At 44.5% G+C, this 21169-nt stretch overlaps 1 protein-coding gene across 3 annotated transcripts in view; it reads right to left on the reverse strand.

The window, feature by feature from the left end:
• The window catches only part of SLC23A2 (solute carrier family 23 member 2), a 130800-nt gene that overhangs the window by 82165 nt on the left and 27466 nt on the right, over nt 1-21169 (reverse strand). The window contains exon 1 of one of the 3 annotated variants that reach the window (XM_008068918.1): nt 20247-20312. The exons of 1 other annotated variant lie outside the window; for it this stretch is intronic. The gene's annotated coding sequence lies outside the window, so the exon portion shown is untranslated. Of the gene's footprint in view, nt 1-18182; nt 18425-20246; nt 20313-21169 lie in introns of those variants that run through there. One more of the 3 variants, XM_008068917.1, reaches the window with a different exon arrangement.

A 21169-nucleotide genomic window follows, 5' to 3' on the forward strand; every position in this document is an offset into this window, starting at 1 on the left:
AACTAGGCTTCAAAAAAGAGAGGAATACCTCCAAGGACTGGTACACATAGAGTGAATACCTCCAAGGACTGGTACACATACAATGAAACATGATTAAATATGCCTGAATAACTAGATATGCCTGAATTCTTATAAAGAAAAAAAAACAACATGAGCAGATAGGGGTGGAAGGGCAGAGTGCATTCCCCAGGACTCCCGTGAATGTGTCACTGACTTCCAGCCAAGAATGAAGAATCCAGCCAAGTCCTGAAAAGAGAAGACGGGTCTACAAGAGGTTTGGAAATAGAAGTAGGAACCTTTCTGTTCAAGAAATTTTTCAAGGGCTATTTCATTCAACAAATACTTTGGATGAGCCAAGAGAAAATAATGAAATGTAAGCAAGTAAGAAAAGAAAAGGAATTATACAAAACTGGCAAGGTCACTAGTCAGAGGGCCAAAAGAAAGACATTACCAGAACAGGGATTGCATCAGTAGAACAGAGAGAGCTAGGTCGACACACCCAATTCTTACGGGATGGCTACTGCATTTACACATTTTCGCACATTTTGTATTTCATGCATATCATAACGTCTATTTAAAGCAGTGGTTCTCAACCCAGAGTAATTCTGCTCTCCAGGGGACATCTGGCCATGTCTGGAGACAATTTTGGCCATCATAATTAGAGAAGAGTCACTAGCATCTAGTACATAGAGGTGCTGCTAAACATCCTACAATGTATAGCATAGATCCCAAAACAAAGAATTACCTGGGCTGGGTGTGGTCGCTCATGCCTGTAGTCCCAGCACTTTGGGAGACCAAGGTGGGAGGATCACTTGAGCCCAGGAGTTGGGAGACCAACCTGGGCAACATAGCAAGACCGCATCTCACATATTTTAATTAAAAAAAAAAAAAAAAAAAGAATTATCTGGCCCAAAATGTCAATAGCATTGAGATTGAGAAGCCCTGGTTTGAAGATATTTCCCTGCTTCTGAAAATGGCTTTCCCAGATGTGCCATGTTGACCCTAATCACAAGATCAGGTCTTCCAAGGTATACACATGGGGCAGGGACACACATACCACCAGACTGAGCAAAACCCTTCAAGGAACGCGCCTGTAGTTCCAGCTACTTGGAAGGCTGAGGTGGAAGGATCACCGGAGCCCAGCAGGTCGAGGCTGCAGTGGCCGGAAGAGGCCACTGCACTCCAGTCTGGGTGACAGAGTAGGACTCCAACTCAAAAAAAAAAGGAAAAATCAACATTGTTAAGATGTTCATCGCAATACCCATTAAATTACCAAAATCATTCTTCTCAGACCTGTGAATGACAATACAGAAATTCATATGGAAACATAAACAACCACGAATAGCCAAAACAATCTTTAGAAAAAGAAACAAAGCAGGAGGTATCACACTTCCAGACTTTAAACTTTACTATAGCACTACAATTATCAAAACCGCCTGGTATTGGCATAAGAAAAGGCATAAGGACCAATGGAACAGGATTCAGATTCCGGAAGCAAAGCCTCAATTTCTCAACCAACTCATCTTTGACAAAGCCTCCAACAACAACCACTGGGGAGAGGAGAACCTATTCAGTAAATGGTGCTGGGAAAACAGGCAGAAATTTGAAACAGGACCACTACCTATCACTATAACATAAAAATTAACTCTAAATGGATCAAAGACCTAAACATAAAACCTCAAACAGTAAGAATCTTAGAAAACGCAGGAGACACCCTTATGGAAATTGGAACCAATTCCTGATCAAAACTCCAAGAGCCCATACCATAAGAGGTAAGATAGACAAGTGGGACCTCATCAAACTGACAAGCTTCTACAAAGCAAAAGAAACCATCAAGAGAGCAGGGAAACAGCCCACAGAATGGGAAAAAATATTTGCCAACTGTATATCTGACAAACGCCTAACATCTAGGATCTGCAAGGAAATCAAACGCACCGAAAGAGAAAAAACAAACAGCCCCGTTAAAAAGTGGGCAAAAGACATGAATAGACACTTCTCAAAAGAAGATATACGGGCAGCCAACAGACACATGAAAAAGTGCTCAGCCTCACTCATCATCAGAGAAATGCAAATCAAAACCACATTGAGATACTACCTAACCCCTGTAAGAATGGCCATCATTAATAAAACAAAGAACAACAGATGCTGGCGAGAATATAGAGGAAAAAGGAACACTCCTACACTGCTGGTGGGAATGCAAACTAGTGCAACCTCTTGGGAAGACAGTGTGGTGATTTCTGAAAGAACTAGAAATTGACCTTCTGTATGACTCAGCAATCACCCTATTGGGAATATATCCAGAGGAATGCAAGTCATTCTACCAAAAAGATAGCTGCACATACATGTTTGTTGCAGCTCTATTCACAATAGCAAAAACATGAAACCAACCATGCTGCCCATTGAAGTCGGACTAGATAGAAAAAAATGTGATATATATACACAATGGAATATTATGCAGCCATAAAGAAGGACAAACATATGGACTTCGCAGCAACGTGGCTGAATTTAGAATCGATCATACTCAGTGATCTATCACAGAAACAAAGAACAGAGTACCACATGTTCTCACTCATAAGCGGACCTTGAACAATTATCATAATACTATAAGAAAGGGATTGGCAGTAGTGGGAAACTGCCAGGGGAGGTGGGGTGGGATTGGCAGCTGAGGGAAACTGCCAGGGGAGAGAGGGACACACCTCATCAACAAGGGTACCTGCATAATGAACATTTGTATACCTAACCCTGAATTATACCCCACAGCTTTAAAATGAAGAAAAAAATAATAATATTCCCTTTCAAGAACAGGGATAAATAGGTCATTCTATTTTTTCCTTATCTTTCCTGCGGCTTGTAGGGAATATAAGGACCCATTTACTATGTCATTTCCAAACCATAAAAGTGGAGATTTCTTATAGACAGATATGGTGCATGTGCTAATTACTTAGAATTCACCTTTTCCTATGTCTTTTTTTTTTTTGAGTTGGAGTCTCACTTTGTCACCCGGCTGGAGTACAGTGGCATGCTCACGGCCACTTCAGCATCTACCTGCTGGGCTCCAGCGATCCTTCCACCTCAGGCTTCCAAGTAGCCAGAACTACAGGCGCACACTATCATGCCCAGCTAATTTTTGATTTGTTGTAAAGAAGAGGTCTCGCCAAGTTGCCAAGGCTGGTCTCGAACTCACAGGCTTAGGCAATTCACTCATCTCAGCCTCCCAAAGTGCTGGGATTATAGGCTGAGCAACCAAGCTCGGCCTTTCCTATATTACTTGACTTGTTTTACAACTCAAGAAACCAATTTCTGGCAGAGGCAAAGTTGGCAAGGAAGCAGGCATGTCCATTCAACTGTGGTTCACGTGCTCTATGTGAGGCTACTCAGGTTCCAACGATGAGACACTTCAACTACTTACTAGTCATTTGTCAGCATGGTTTGTCTTCATCCTGAAGTGCCTGGATATATCCCTTGATCTTTTCTCACCTGGGCCTTCCATACCTGACACTCCAGGTACAGTCCTCAGCTTACTGATCTGGTCACCAGGATACCACTAACAGGCAAGTCCAGTGATGCCAGCTTCCTGTCACTACTGCCAGTATGCCCATGCCCACTGAAGTCAAGTGACCCAAACCCAGCCACATAACAAGATGTCTTAAAGAAGCAAAAAAACGGGTCACTGAGCAGTTCACGCCACAGGAGTGGCAAGCTAGGATCAAACAGTTCCTAGCGAATACTGTAACCAAGATAAAGAAGATATATTTGGCTAGGTGTGATGGCCAGATGACATCCCAGTACTTTGGAGGCCTAGGCAGGAGGAACGTTTGAGCCCCGGAGGTCAAGACCAACCTAGGCAACATAGTGAGACCCTGTCTCTACAAAAACCAAAAATCCAGGCATGGTGGCACGTGCCTTCTTCCTCAGCTGCTCAAGAGGCTGAGGAAGAAGGATCCTGAGCCTAGAAAGTCGAGGCTACAGTGAGCTGTGATGGTGCCGCTGCACTCTAGTCTGGCCAACAGAGTGAGACACTGACTCCAAAAAAAAAAGCAACAGGAAAAAGAAAAGGGTCTAAGAGGTTTTAAAGAAGATGAAGCTAATGGTGAGATTTGTATCTGGGGAAGGGGCCCCCTTACTTTGGGAAGGGTGGGCACAGCAGAAGGCAAAGTGGCCACAGGAAGCTCTGATCCCTGGAACGCCGTGCAGACTAGAGAGACTGTGGGCAGCAACAAAGGAGAAGAAAACGAGGGAAGGTGGTCAGAGAGAAACTTCAGAGTGGAACAGAGTTGGCGTCCTTGTGTGCAGAGGGCATGGGGAAGAGGGGAGTCAGATGGTACTTGGGTCTCTAACCCAAAAGTCTGAAGATGGTGATGATTTATAATAACATGCATTTTATGGAAACACTCCAGAGATTTCTTAAAAATAGAAAAGCACAAATCACTTTCAAAAACTACTCAGCAATTCCCACCAAAATGAACCAAAATACCAGAGAGGAGAACAGTACACCTGACTGGCAACTAAGAAAGGCCCCCATCTCAAGTGGCTCCGTGCCAAGCACCCTCCCAAGGCTTGCGCTCACAAGAGCTGGCCTCAGTGCTGCATCCAAATCTCGCGAAACGGGGGGGGGGGCCCCTGTGGGCATCAGAAAAGAGTAGACAAGGAGAAAGCAGACCACGCCAGGTAGTCAGAATGGAGTTGACACCCATGAGGAAAAAAGAGTGCAAGAATCAGGAGTGAGCCTTTACAATAATTCAAATTCATATCCTCAGGGGAATTCAAGAAACAGTAGTAACCAGAGGACCAAAAGAGCTCTAGAAATTAAATATGACTGCCAGAATAAATCTCTTGGTAGACAGATACACAGTTGGGAACTATACTTGCGAATTATTAGAACATTTCTACAAACCATCATTCTGGCCAGAAGAACCTGTAGGAGCAGTTCCCATAGACAAGAATGGAATCGATGGACAACAGACAAAACTTTCCTCACACTGAAGACAAGACATGGGTCTTCAGACACTCTGGGCATCTCTAGTGCTGGGGAAAGTACTGGGAGGAGAAACTGCTGACACATCCTGGGGAAATGCCTGATCTCTAAGGATGGACAATCTTGAAAAAGGTAACACAAACAAACAGATTACTTACAAAGGAAAGATAATTCTATCTTCCCATCTTCATCAGCAAAAACTAGGAGAAACAGTGGTGTCTGCAGCATTATGTGAGGAATGAATGCAGACCCTAGAAGGGCTCACTGCCCTTCCACGGCCCCCCCACCTATTCTATCATTTATAGTACTAATTTACTCATCACAACTATGCTGTTTAATAAAGACACACAGCTCCACTGCAGGAATCATAAAACCCTGCTGACAGTCATTTGGGGGACATACTTATAACAATTATAAAATAATGTTTGTCGTGCAACAAATCCTTTGCACACCCATGATTCTTGGAGTCTCCAAAAAGGAATTACTAGATTAAAGGGTTAGACAATTCTTAAGGCTCAAGACATAAACATTCCCTTCCAGAAATTTCCAAACTGGCAGTCCCACTAGCAGTAAATCTGTTCATCATCAAGTCTGAGAGTCCCTGGTATAAAATCTGTGCCACCGGGTACTTCTGAGAGATGTTGCAATGGGTTGGTCCGTGGATTTTTCATGTCTGCTGGCAGGCACAGAGCTGCCTCTGTGGTTGATCTCCTGATGCTCTTTGCCCATTTTCTATAGAGTTTACAGAGTGCTTTGTTTTAAGGATAATAATCCTTTAAATCCTTGTTGTATTTGATGTAAACATTTCATCCCCGCTTTTTGTTTATGAATTCTGTGGATGACCTTTTGAACTGCTAGAGCTGCCTTCATGTCTGGCCAAATCCATCAACGGCTACATTGTGATTTAGCCACTGCCACCCAACATCTTCCCAAGATCTGCAAAATGCCCAGTGTGAAAATGAACACACCTAAAAATAACGTCTGCCTGAAAGAGACACAACAGACCTTTACCTTGAGATCACCCAGAGCTTGTTTTGAAAAGATAAAACAGGAAAGAGGACAGTGAAATGCTGGTAGATTTTTACAAGGCCACATACCACATGGTCATATTCCAAGGGACAAGTAAGTTCCTTGTTCCACATTCGGCTCCATTGCCATGGGCATATCGGCAGGGCTTTCAAATCCACCCTTACCCATATCAACCTTAGGAGAAAATGATGGGAATTTTTTTTAAAGGAGACAGGGTCTTGCTGTGTTGGCCAGCTTGGTCTCAAACTCCAGGCATCAAGTGATCCACCTGCTCCAGCTTTCTGATTAGCTGGGATTACAGGTATGCACCACCACACCTAGCTAAGGAAAATAATGGGACTTTTTAATACAGAATATATTTACTCTCCTACCTTATGTCTATCTTAAAGTTTCAGATGTGCACATCCACTGCAGCAGCAAACCCCTGTCTGACCCCATCACCAGGAACAAAGGAGGACGCAGCTCCATCCTGAAAAGAACACTTTCCAGCAAGTACTCTGTACTCCATTTCTCCACCACACATTGAATTGGCCTTCACACACTATACCTGGGGAAGCATCAACTCCTTCTGTTCACCTCTTAGAGTGGCAGCTTTGGAAGCATCCTGAAGCCTTGGACCCAAAGGAGCACAAGAAGGGAGGAGACTGAGAAAGTACGGGACAGTGATGTTCGGAGCAAGTTTCCAGGGAGAGGGCTGCAGAGCCTGGGAAGAGGGGTGCACTGTTTGTCAGGGACAACAGGGGGAGAAGGAAGCAGAAAAGGGGGAAACGCTAAACAAAGAAATTGTCCTTGGAAACTGCTGTAACGACAAAACATGACAGGGCATTTTACACGAGGGTCACGAAGACACTCTCAAGGTCAGAAAGCACGCACCAGCCAAAGATCAGAGGCTTTATCTACACAGGATGAACTCTGTATGGGCAAATGCCAAGGTCCAGAGGCAAAACACAACAGATGAAAGGGGAGACAAGGAAGAGGGGAATGTGATTCCGCCTGAGAATGTGTGTTATAACAAGGAGCAAAACCTCCCAGAAAATCTGACACTAGGAAAGGCTGCCAACCCAGGGCCCCTCACTGCCTCGCAAAACAGAAAGAAAGAAAGCAAATTCACGGGTCTGTGACCACGTGATGATGGGGAAAGAGTAGCTAAGGGACAAAAGATCATGATGATGACACTGGCAATGATAACAGCATTAAGTTGCTAAGTACCTGTGTGTGCCAGGCATACCTCTGGCCTCTTGTTACATAAATAACAATGATCTCCGGCCAGGAAGTATAAAACTACTTGATTTGCACACTAACTCCACAAAAGTAGAAATCGAGCTTCAGAGAAGTTAAGTGAATTGCCAAAGGAAACAGCAATAAGCAGCAGAATGGGACTCATTTGATCAGTAATTTGAACATGCCTAACACTGCTTACCCAAGCCAGACATAACATTGTTCTTTAAATGCCCAACCTATAGCTGATCTCCCAGGCCAAACACAGCACAGACCAGGAACCTGGACACACCGTGGCTGTGAGACTTGCTGGTGGTTTCTGAAGGAGCTCTGAGGGGATGGGGACACCCTTGAGCTCCTTTTCCAGGGCTGAAACCCATCCTCCTGGGACCAGGAGCTGTCCAGTCTCCACAACACACACCACCAAATCTCTCACCAACATCACACCAGTCACTTTTTTCTCAGTCCATCCTGATGGCTCTCAACACTTGGTTCCCATGACAAGAAGCATGATGATTCTACAGAAAGTATCATGCTTTTTGATGGCTTCCTAACAGGCTTTAGAGTGATACCCAAGTTCCTTCACACAGCAGAGAGGTAAATGTGGGGTGACTGTGACTATCCCACCTTTCCAGTCTTTTGCGGCCCCCACTATGGACACTCAGACCCGTGAAGGTGCTACCTCTCTCCTAGCCCTCAGGCCCCTTGCATATGCCACTCCTCCAAATGAACCCCTTCACCTCACCCCTTGTCACTGGAGTGATTCCCATCAATACTTCCTCTGATCACCACCTCATCACAGCACCTGAGGACCACTAAGATGGCTACCATGTGGTGGGTTCACATCCACCTGCCTGCCCAGTCAGCCAGTGGCAGGAAACAGAGGCAGCAACCCCAACCTCAGCATTAGATCCCGCTCCCAGGGCTGAATGTGACCCCTATATTAAAGATTCTCCAGTATGTGTGGAATGATAAATGCCACACTGTTGTTGTTTAAAGGCATTTGAAATAATGTAAGAGTGACTTTTGCTCAATACTCTTACAACCTCAAGCCTGTCTGTGATACTAACAGACACACTGATGTCAGGGACAAGTCAGGGGTGTTGACATCACTGCTGTCACTGGACACTGACAGAGAAAGATGAAGGAAATGTTGAAAAGGAAGAAACCTGATAATAACTGTATCAAAAGATATGAAAGTCTGAGAGAATCTAAAATTAGACGGCTAGTTACACAACACCTAGCAAGCCTCTTTTGATGTGATTGAATCAAACATTTCCCAAATGCCAGCAGTAAGCATCTGCAGAGCTGGCTAACGACCACCTGGCCTGTTTTTGTATGGTCTCAGCTAAGAATGGTTTTTACATTTTGAAAGAGTTGTGAACAACAACGAAGAAAACATGTGACAGAGATCATCTGGCCCACAAAACCAAAGCTATTTACAGAAAATTTTGCCAACCTCTGACAAGAGGATGAAGGAATCCTGTTCAAAATGTCAGTAATAGCATTAAATGCTGGCCGGGCACAGTGGCTCATGCCTGCAATCCCAGCACTTTGGGAGGTCAAGGCAGGAGAATTGCTTGAGCCCAAGAGTTGCAGACCAGTACAGACGACATAGTGAGACCTCGTCTACAAGATATCAAAAAATTAACCAGGCGTGGTGGCACATTCCTTTAGTCCCAGCTACCAGGGAGGCTAAGATGGAAGAATTGCCTGAACCCAGGAACTTCTGTGAACTGAGAACTGTGAACTGTGATCGTGCCACCACACTCCAGCCTGGGCAACAAAGTAAGATGTCAACTCAAAAAAAAGTGTATGGCATTTATAAAGAAAATTATAAAATGTTCCTGAGGGATAAAAAAGGAATTTGAATGCAGAGAGATAAACAATACTCCTCAATAGGAATGCCACTGTAAGGATATTCATTTTCCAATATACATAATCTATTCAGATTTAATAAAAATAAATTAATACCTCAAAAGTTGGCAAGCATGGTGACTCACGCCTATAATCCCAGTGCTTTGGGAGGCCATGGCAGGAGGATCGTTTGAGACCAGGAGTGCTAGACCAGCCTGAGCAATATAGCAAGATCCCATCTCTACTTAAGAAAAAAAAAAAAATTAGCCAAGCATGGTGGCCCGCACCTGTAGTCCTAGCTACTCAGGAGACTGAGGTGAGAGGATAGCTTGAGCCCAGGAGTTCAAGATTGCAATGGCATGATCGTGACACTGCACTCCAGCCTGGGTGACAGAACAAGACCCTATCTCTTAAAAACGAAAAACTAAAGGGGTCAGAGGAGCTTGCTAAAAATTTCTCTAGAAGAATAAACAAGAATAGTCAAAAATATTTGAAAAATAATAAGAAGAATGTGCTCAGTCAGATAGGAACACTAATGTAAAACTGCAAGAAGCAGAGGCCAGGCATCGTGGCTCACCCCTGTAACCCCAGCACTTTGGGAGGCCTAGGCAGTAGGATCTCTTGAGCCCAGGAGTTTGAAACCAGCCTGGGTGACAGAACAAGACCCTGTCTCGTGTGGTTATTTCTGAAAGAACTAGAAATTGACCTGCCATGTGACCCAGCAATCCCCCTGTATGCCCAGAGGAACTCAAATCATTCTACAAAAAAGATACCTGCACACACATGTTTGTTGCGGCTCTATTCACAATAGCAAAAACATGGAATCAACCATGCTGCCCATCGAAGCTGAACTGGATAGAAAAAGTGTGGTACATATACACAATGGAATATTATGAGGCCATAAAGAAGGACAAACATATAGACTTCGCAGCAGCTTGGATGGATTTAGAGTCAATCATACTCAGTGATATCACAGAAACAAAGAACAGAGTATCATATGTTCTCACTCATAAGTGGACCTTGAACAATTATCATAATACTATAAGAAAGGAATTGGCAGTAGTGGGAAACTGCCAAGGGAAAAGGGGGCACACTTCATCAACAAGGGTACCTGCATAATCAACATTTGTATACCCAACCCTGAATTGTACCCCACATTTTTAAAATAAATAAATAAAGACCCCGTTCTCCAGGGGGAAAGAAAAAGTATATACAACATTATGCTAAGGGACATAAGCCAGTCACAGAAGGACAAATACTACATGATTCATAAGGAATTTAAAATAGTCAAACTCAGGAGCAGAGCACAGGAAAGTGACTGCCAAGGGCTTAGGGGAAGAGGAAACGGGGACTTGCTATTCAACAGGTGAAGTTTCATCCTAGCCAGATGTGGTAGCATGTGCCTGTAGTTCCAGCTACTTGCAAGGCTGAGGCGGAAGGATCGCCTGAGCCCAGAAGGTCGAGGCTGCAGTGGCCGTGAATGTGCCACTGCACTCCAGCCTGGGCAACAGAGTGGGACTCCAAATCAAGAAGAAAAAAAAAAAGAGTTTCAGCCATGCAAGATGAATAAGTTATAAAGATCAGCTGGGCAACATTGGACCTACAGTTTTAACAATATTGTACTGTGTTCTTGAAAACTGTTAACATGGTAGATCTCATGGTTAAATGTTCTTAACACAATAAAAATTTACAATAGTAAAAAATACTGGTTTTGAGTAAAAGAATTTTCTTTCATATGAATGAAAGGATTAAAGGCAATTTATACAATTTTAAAAAGGGTGTGGGCTGGGCATGGTGGCTCACGTCCAGCACTTTGGGAGGCCAAGGAGGGAAGATCGCTTGGGACCAAGAGTTTGAGACCAGCTTGGGCAACACAGCAAGATCTCATCTCTACAAAAACCACAAAGATTAGCTGGGTGTGGTGGCATATGTCTGTAGTCTTAGCTACTTATGAGGCTGAGGAGGAAGGATGGCTTGAGCCCAGGAGGTTGAGACTGAGGTGAGCTGCCACTGTGACACTGTACTCCAGCCTGGGCAATAAAGTGAGACCTTGACTCAAAAAACAAAACAAAAAAAGGATGTACAACACTAGCCCACTGTGTATGTGTTAAGTGTGTATGAAAGTACACACAAGCCGGGCTCGGTGGCTCAGCCTATAATCCCGTGCCTTTGGGAGGTTGAGGTGAGTGGATTGCCTGAGCCCGCAGGTTCGAGACCCGCCTGGGCAGCGAGACCTCATCTCTACAATAAATCAAAAAATCAGCCAGGCGTGGTAGCGCGTGCCTGTAATTCCGGCTACTGGGAAGGCTGAGGCGGAAGGATCGCCGGAGCACAGCAGGTCGAGGCTGCGGTGGCCGGGAGCGGTCACTGCACTCCAGTCTGGGCAACAGAGTGAGACTCCAACTCAAAAAAAAAAAAAAAAGAAAGAAAAAGAAAGAAAGTACACACATGCTGGGCATGGTGGCTCATACCTATAATCTCAGCACTTTGGGAGGCCGAGGTGAGAGGACTGCCTGAGCTCACGGGTTCGAGACCAGCCTAAGCAACTTGGCAAGACCTATATCTCTACAATAAACCTAAAAATTAGCCAAGCATGGTGGTGCATGCCTGTAGATCTAACTACTTGGAAGGCTGAGGCAGAAAGATAGCCTGAACCTAGCAGGTTGAGGCTGTGGTGGCCATTAGTGTTCCACTACACTCCAGCCTGGGCGACAGAGTGAGACCCCAACTCAAAAAAAAAAGAAGTACACACATTAGGGGATGGGGGGAAGAAAGTACACACATTAAAATGTTGAGTGACGGAAACACAAACAACTGATTTTCCTGTTTTTAATCTGCTATATTTTCTAAGCTCATTTAGTTAAGAATGAAAAACAGACCCACTTTCCTCTGCAAGAGCCTTACAATGTCCACATCAGCACCCGTTCTTTCCTACTGCTCACACTCAAGTCTCAGGGAACGGTTGGTTCCCCTTACAGCATCCTCCCCACTTACCAAAAAAAAACAATAATTTATAGTCCTTTCTGTTCAGAGCTCAGGAATAATGTGGAATAATGTCCTCATGTTTAAAAGTTTTAAAATAACTTTTGTTATGAGAGTAGATAAAAGCCAAGGTTCTACAAATTACACTTAGCATGTAGATTTTTTTAAAGCTCCCTACAGCTCAAGTTAAAAATCACTACCTTAGAGCAAGCAGGAAATCATTAGAGTTTCCAAAAAAAGGTCACCTCAAATAAGTGTAAGCCTGACAGAGTGAAATGATAGCAATTTGGGAAATTTTGTAATGAGTAGAAAAGTAAATATGTGGATCTTTAACAAATCTTTCCATTCCCTAAGGATTGAATCACTAGTTCCCCAGCCACCAAGAATCATGTACAAATACAGAATAACAACAGCTTCTAATCAGTACTTAACTCATCAGCTCTTCAGCCAGTAATCATTTCTTGTGCACTTATGTTTTTACCAACCATTTCTCCCTATCCAGGAATCAGTGTGAATCCTCTCACTGGGCTTAGCAGAGACCCCTGAACTGGAAGTGTGATGGTATCCACACAGAGGATTTAAGGGTTGAGCTACTCCTGGAGTTAAATACCAAAACCTTTTGTGTTTCTTGAAAAAAAAAACACCAAATCCTAAGAACATGTCCTCCCATGAACAGTGCCTAGCACAAGTCCCTAGCACATAGCATACAAAGTCCTTAATGGCTCAATGAATTAATCACTAGAACTCTTCCCAAAGAGCAAACACTCCTTGTATAAAACTCATCTTTATGTTCCCAGCTCTTAGCACAGAATAGATGCTCAATAAAGACAGATTAAATGCACATTTGCCCCAAGTAGATGACACTGAATAAATACTACGTCAAAAACACAAATACATGACAAATCCATCATTTGATCTAGACATAAAAGCTTACAGGTCTCCAAAACGATGTAAGAGAGAAAAAAAATAGAATAAAACTTAAAAGTTCAGCCGGGCTCCGTGGCTCAGCCTGTAATCCTGCGCCTTTGGGAGGCTGAGGTGAGTGGATTGCCTGAGCCCGCGGGTTCGAGACCCGCCTGGGCAGAGAGACCTCATCTCTACAATAAATCAAAAAATCAGCCGGGCTTGGTAGCGCATGCCTGTAATTCCGGTCACTTGGAAGGCTGAGGTGGAAGGATCGCTGGAGCCCAGCAGGTCGAAGCTGCGGTGGCCAGGAGCGGCCACTGCACTCCAGTCTGGGCGACAGAGTGAGACTCCAACTCAAAAAAAAAAAAAAAAAAAAATTAATAGTTCATGCGCTTTCTGACTCACTTGGAAAGCTTATTTAAACCACAGATTTCTTCTACACAAAAAAATTTAAAGCCGTTTTATTCATTACAGCCCAAAAGTGGAAACATCCAAAGATCCATCATGGTACATCCATCCAAAGGAATACTAGTCAGCAATAAACAGGGCAGCAACTACTGATATACCTAGTAGCATGGAAGGCTCTCAAGGCTATTTCGTTGAGTTAAAGAAGCCAGACACAAGACATGCTGTCTGATTCTCAAAAGGTAAAACTAACGCATAGTAGTTACCTAGGACAGAAATGGAGGGAGGGAGGGGCTACCAGGGGAGAAGAGGAGGCTTTGGAGTGACAGAAATGGGCTATATTTTGATTGTGATTCTAGTGGCCCAACTGGATATATATACTGTATGTAAACTCTCTCTCAATAAAGTTGATTTTAGAAGAAAAAATTCAAAAACTCCTATAATCCCACCAACTTAAAAAAAAAAAAAGTCCCCTCCTCAAATTCTGATTCTGTAGACCTGCCTTGGGGATTGGGTACCTACATTTTAAACAAAGGTACAAATATTCTCATGCTAGTGGTCTTCAGATCACCCACATCTCAGGATGGGCAATGCGGACTGGCATAAAGCTATTTTCTCCACTTGTATAAGCCTACCGAGACAGGGGAAGAGTATAATTAGGAAGGAAGACTTGGGATAAAGACACTCAAAACCTCAACCTGCCAATGCTACCCTAGTCCTTACCAAGATACAAACAAGCGCTTTCAGGGCCGGCTAGGTTCAATGAGAAAGCACATTTTAAAAGTCAATCTATACCTGGTTCACTACCAGGGGGAATGAGGGCCAGTTAGAAGCCCAAACTGTACCTGTAAGCAGCCTGCTTATGTAACAATCCTCATGTGTACTCCACATCTCTGTAATAAAATAAAATTTAAAAATAAAATAAAAGCCAATCTGCAGCTCTCTACTTGAATCCTATCATAAGGGGATTATACTCAAACTGGCTGCCCCATTAAACTCTGCTAAATGTTAACGTCTGACCTAAATGCTTTTAATCCAAGAGAAAAAAGACTGATAGGACAAATATCCTCAACTTATATATGATCAACTCCCTTTGAATGAAATAACAGGTTACCCAATACATAGAATCCTGCTTTAAGAAGTCTGCAATTCTGATGCTGATTCTTGCTATAATTATTCCACTTAAAATTCTAGGCAAGCTGGGCATGATGGTGCATGCCTGTAGTTCCAGCTACTTACTTGGAAGACTGAGGCGGAAGGATCGCCTGAGCCCAGCTGGTTGAGACTTCAGTGGCCGTGAGCGTGCCACTGCACTGTAGCCTGGTTGACAGAGTGAGACTCCAACTCAAAAATTAAAAATAAAGTTCTAGGCAGCAAGGAATGAAACTGTAAATAATGGTAAGTGTCTGATCTTGTGATGACAACTATGCTTACAGGGTGTAACTGAAGAAACTCAACTATCCGATACACAATCTTCTCCAAAACACTTTAAGAACTCTTGCTCTTATTTTACAAATGGCAAGTCAGAACCCACTAGAGGGGTCATGAAATTAACTTAGTGGATCTTGACCTGAATTTTGAAAACAATAAAATTGAACATAACAAGAACAGAAACCAACTTCAGAGAACTCACAAGATAGGGTAAACCAGAGTGTCAAGGTGACATAAGAGGCATGTTCCTAGTGCCCAATTTAAATCGGATTATTTGCTGAGCTTAAACTAACATATCCAGAGAAAAAAATGTGCCAAAGTGAGAAAGTGGGACAGATGATGGCACTAGTAACCAAATATCTTAACATTCCCCCACAGCAATGGAGAGACACCAGGAATCATAGCATAAGGGTGGCCCTTCTTTATCATTAATTACAATAATCTATCAGAGACCTAACATACTACCCCCAGTGACTGCCATCAAGGGACCCGCTGTTGTACCCCAGTGAGCTGTCTCAGCCTTCTGTCACTACCTTGGTTTGTGGATTTGCTCTCCTAAAAGAGGAAGAATTTTTTTAAAAGAAGCTGAATAAAACCTGGACTTCTAGCCAGGCTTGGTGGCTCAGCCTGTAATCCTGCGCCTTTGGGAGGCTGAGGTGAGTGGATTGCCTGAGCCCGCGGGTTCGAGACCCACCTGGGCAACTTGGTGAGACCTCATCTCTACAATAAATCAAAAAATTAGCCGGGCGTGGTAGCGCGCGCCTGTAGTTCCAGTTACTTGGAAGGCTGAGGTGGAAGGATCGCCGGAGCCCAGCAGGTCGAGGCTGCTGTGGCCAGGAGCGGCCACTGCACTCCAGTCTGGGCAACAGTGAGACCCCCAACTCAAAAAAAAAAAAGAAACCAGGTTCTATCTGCAGGAGCCCCAGGAGGACCGGTCCCTTAGAGGCCACATTCTCAGGGTCCGTGAGGCACCCTCATGGCCCGTGAGGCACCCCCATGGCCCGTGAGGCACCCCCATGCCAACAACCCTGCTCCGAAGTTGGAAGAAAAGGGCCCTGAACAAATATTGCTGGACTAGTTAGAAATCATCTGAAAATGGGTTCTCAGGTCCTCACCAGTGGACCACAGGACATACAACTGCTGGATAAACATGGCAAATGTTCCTGAAACAACCACGGAGTGAGGTGGATGGAGAGGATCATTCCTAACTGAAAGCAAATATTTTACGGAGTATCAAGCAAAATGCACAACTGAAAGAATGAAACAAGACGTCAAAGAACAGACCTTGCCTGCAGAAGACCCAGTCTGTCTTAAGATGTGGTCTAAGAATCCCTGGCGCAGAACAAGCTCTGGTCCCAAACTAAAGCCTAAGAAAGCTCCTAAATCCAGCCTGAGATGGGCTGTTCTGCTGACATCAGTTTACACCTGAGCCATCAGAATTGATGGTCACGTTATCCAGACGACAAGACATCGATTCATCTGATGGCTTGGTTAGGGGAGGGATGAATGTCTGCAGAAGTTCAAGCAGCGGATGTTTCATTTGCTTGAGGGCTTTAAGCCGCCAAGTCATCAGCAACCTTTATTTCTAGCCTAAAGTTGTGTGTCACAGATGCAGCAGTGTCTACTGTACCTGATATCTTCCAGCAAAAACTCTTCCCTACACTTGATTTAAATAAAATTCTAACAAGGTCTTCCTAAAACTCATCATCTTAGCCATTTCCCCTGGGCACCCAGTGCCACCCGCCCTGACCACACTGGCCTCTAGTCCCCAGGTCTGAGCACAAGAGGCCTCTTGCTCCGAGAAGCATTCCTGGGTAGGCTGTCCCTTTTGTGTTTCCACAGCTCGTGGCCGCTTGGTCCAGATCCCCACCAGGACGGAAGGGTAGCAGGAACTGTGTATGGTATGACAAAGACATTCAGATATTTGGGGAAACTTAAACATGCTCCCCTGGGCCAAGAAACAAAATAAAAACCTAATTCCGGCACTCTAGATCATTCAGGGAACTCTTCTGGCTGGGAAAGGGAAAGGGAGCATAGCAAAAGGTGCAACCTGTGTGACACAATTTAAATGCTAGTGTATATTTGAGAAAATGAAAGCAGAACTAAGCCGGGCTCGGTGGCTCAGCCTGTAATCCTGCACCTTTGGGAGGCTGAGGTGAGTGGATTGCCTGAGCCCGCGGGTTCGAGACCCACCTGGGCAGCGAGACCTCATCTCTACAATAAATCAAAAAAAAATTAGCCGGGTGTGGTAGCGTGTGCCTGTAGTTCCAGCTACTTGGAAGGCTGAGCAGAAGGATCGCCGGAGCCCAGCAGGTCAAGGGTGCGGTGGCCGGGAGCGGCCACTGCACTCCAGTCTGGGCGACATAGTGAGACTCCAACTCAAAAGAAAAAAAAAGAAAGCAGAACTAAGATGAGGTTTATCTCATTTATTTCCACTGTGGGATTTCACACATCACTTTCTTGCACACATAGAGTTTTTTTATTTAAACACAATTTAAAATATATTAATCAGTCATCACAGGAGCCTCTGAAAACCTCCTTTTACATGGAATGTTGACAACAAGATAAAAACACGTGCATAATGAACTGACTATTCAAGTCAGAGAGACACACATGATTTTGCTTAACCCTTACAAAGATTCTGGGAGGGGTTGTTATCTCCATCTTACAGATGAGGAAGTGGGCCACAGAGAGGTTAATTAACCCTTGGACAAAATCCCAGATCAAGAGTGGTGAACGCGGCAATCACTGAGAACACAAACGTGACTTGCACTGCCTGCCAGGCTGACAGAGAACGAGGCTCTGAAGAAAGGCCAGTAAAGGCCCAAGAGGTCGCCCACAGGTCGTGTTGGAGGGACCCAAGGAATACCCCAGGTAACAGGCAGAGAGAATGGAAGGAAAACTCTCTCCTCTTCCAGGTCTCCATGCCCTTTGTCCTGTGATGCTTCCGCCCTCTAGTACAACCACCTTGGGGGCTAAGGGAACTCCAGGAGACGGCTCTGTCCTGGTGACTCTGCCCCAATGTGCCCGAGCTCCTTGCTCCACTCCATCCTCCCTTTCCAGCACAGCCAATGACTCCCACCTTCTCTCCTGAAGAGGAAGCTTAAGCAGTCACCCTCAGCTACTGTAGCCAAGCTGTCCCTGCTGACAGAAGCCTCTGTGCCAGAAGAAACATCTTGAAGAGCCATTCATGCTCTCGCCTCAAGCTCAAAGCACTTGCTAGCCCTCTCTCCGATCTGCTCTTCTGACCACACTATTCCTCTTTGGAATGCCCTCAGGCTTTCCTTGTGCCACATGGGCCAAAGCCAAATTTTCTTCTCTCATCTGCAGAAAGAAGTCCAACTCCACGCTGCCCTTATTCCCCAACTGCCCAGTTTACCTGCTCAGTTTGCTGGACTTTGGCACATCTGCTTGGTCCTCTCAGTCACCTGCTTCCTTCCTCCAGTCCAGAAGACATTTCATCCACGAATCTCTTCTGCAATATCCTCATCCCTACCCCCACCTCCAGTTGCCTCCTAGTCCAGTTTACCAAGAGCTCTGTCTCGTCCTCCAGGCACTCTCCCAAGACAAAGGAGTTCTGAAACTTCGCCTGCCCTGATGGATTACCTAATGGATTACCTAACGGCTGAAGAGTGGGTTTGCCTAAACTGCAGCACAATTACCAAGGGCTGGGACACAGGTGAACACACAAAGTACACGGCAGTCAAAATCACAGCAAAGCTGCCCCTGACCTTCAGTAAACAGGAGCCCAATTCCATGCCTTTGAGTATTGTTATATATTTTTTTCTTTCTGCAAAGGAGCAGGTCTCTCCTAAAAAATTCATTAAAAATATATTTACTAAGCCGGGCTTGGTGGCTCAGCCTGTAATCCCGCGCCTTTGGGAGGCTGAGGTGAATGGGTTGCCTGAACCCGCAGGTTCGAGACCTGCCTGGGCAGCGAGACCTCATCTCTACAATAAATCAAAAAATCAGCCAGGCGTGGTAGCACATGCCTGTAATTCCGGCTACTGGGAAGGCTGAGGCAGAAGGATTGCTGGAGCCCAGCAGGTCGAGGCTGTGGTGGCCGGGAGCGGCCACTGCACTCCAGTCTGGGTGACAGAGGGAGACTCCAACTCAAAAAAAAAATATATATATATATATATTTACTAGGCCAGGCTCAGTGGCTCAGCCTGTAATCCCAGCACTCTGGGAGCCAAGGTGAGTGGATGGCTTGAGCCCATGGTTCAAGACCAGCCCTGGTAACTTGGTGAGATCTCTTCTTTACAATAAATAAAAAATTAGCCAGGTGTGGTAGCACACGCCTACAGTTCCAGCTACTTGGTAGGCTGAGGTGGAAGAATCGCTAGAGCCCAGTAGGTTGATGCTGGGGTGGCCATGAGTATGCCACTGCACTGCAGTCTGGGCAACAGAGTGAGTCTCCAACTCTTTCTCTCTATATATATATATTCACTAAATGTAAAGACTGCAGTCACTTATAATTATATGCCACAAATGTCTTGCTTTTTTTCTGGTGTCTAAATCTGACATCTTTATAACCCAAAAACCTTAAAAGATATATGCGTTCAGCAGCTATAAAAGGGACACCAGTTCTCCATAAGGTTTGTTTCACCTATATTCCTTTTTGCTTGTGTTTCACCCATATTCCTTTTTGCTTCCCACTTTTCATTGAACTCCTTAAACTCTACATGAAGAAAAACATGAAAGAACACAGAGTTTTGGGAGTACTGGGACTGGACTTGACTCTGAAAATAAAGTAAATAAGTATCTGAACAACAGAGAATCTGACATTTTAATTGCTGCAGATCTATTGCTACTCTTTCTTCCATATTAATGAAGGGCCCTGCCTTCTAAGAGTTGCACAAACGTTAATGCTCCATTATTAATAATTAAATAGCATCTGACAGCACTGAGAGACTCTTTGGAGATTTTCTAGTAACCCAGTTGGTAGAACTTGAGCCATAGGCTCCTCACACAGTTACAGTCACATGTACAGGCACACACAGAAGCATAAATGGACACACATACATGCAGAAAAAACCCATCTACCCAGACACAGTTACACTCACACACACAGACACACACAAGCAGAAACAGACACACATGCAGAAAAACACCCATCTACACAGACAGTTCCGGTCACACGAACAGACACATACAAGCAGAAACAGACACATGCAGAAAAACACCCATCTACACAGACACAGTTTCAGTCACACGCACAGACACACACAAGCAGAAACAGGCATACATGCAGAAAATCGGACACATGGTCATAGATAACGGACACACTCAGACACATACATGGAAACAGCCACACACAGAATCAGTCTGTGCAGCCTCCAAATTAATTTCCCAAAGCACAGCTTTTGTACCAAAGAATGGTCTTACCTTCGGAGCAAAACCTCATCCTACCCCCAAAGATATCCTCTAATCATTGACTCACCCAACCTTCTGGGCTGGCATCTGTGCAAGACTGTGACTGTCCTGGTGCTCAGCATGAGACGCTTTCAGGTGCTGAAAGAATTTCGGCTTTTATAACCTGCATGGGCTGAACAAAATTGTATAACCACACTACCTCATCAGAAATGCTATTTGTATTACACAACAGCCACCACCTGGTTACAAACAGTTACTGCATGCCTATTATGGTCTCCTTAACATCAATCTGTGGCAGGTTTCTACATGGTGGGCTGGATAGCTTATTGTAGAAACCAAGCAGCTTCTGGGATTACATTTCTCAAACCTGCACTAAGAAGAGAAATTAAAACCTATCTTTCTAAACTCTGCAGTTCAGAAAAACAAGTCCACCTACACTGCTTCCAGCTCAGTGAAAGGGGGGTTAATTTTACTTCCTGATAATTTTTCATTTCCCCAATTGGGAGCCCAAGCCAACTGTTCTCAAAGCTCAAAAAATTTCAGATCTAAAAGTAGGAGCTCTTTATTAAATGGTAGCCAAAGTCAACAAGTAACTGTCATATTGACTGCTAGACTGTCATACTGACTGCCAGAGTCCAATTCAACACAGAGTCAACATGCAGATCCCCACTGGAGGTACCCCAATGAATAGTGGAAGTACCCATGAAAACACAAAAAAGGCAAATACACATGGACAATCTAACAGTAGACACTGAGAAGAGCCAGGTGTGGTGGCTCATGTCTGTAATCCTAGCACTTTGGGAGGCCGAGAAGAGAGGACTACTTGAGCCCAGGAGTTTGAGGCCAGCCTAAACAACATAGCAAGACATCATCGCTACAAAGATAAAAAAACAAGTCAGACATGGTGATGTGCACCAGTAGTTCCAGCCTCTTGGGAGGGCAAGGCAGAAGGACTGCCTGAGCCCAGGAGGTCGAGGCTAAGGTGAGCTG

This window comes from Carlito syrichta, unplaced genomic scaffold, assembly GCF_000164805.1.
Source record: "Carlito syrichta isolate Samal-C Ts95f unplaced genomic scaffold, Tarsius_syrichta-2.0.1 Scaffold311675, whole genome shotgun sequence".
Lineage (NCBI taxonomy): Eukaryota > Metazoa > Chordata > Mammalia > Primates > Tarsiidae > Carlito > Carlito syrichta.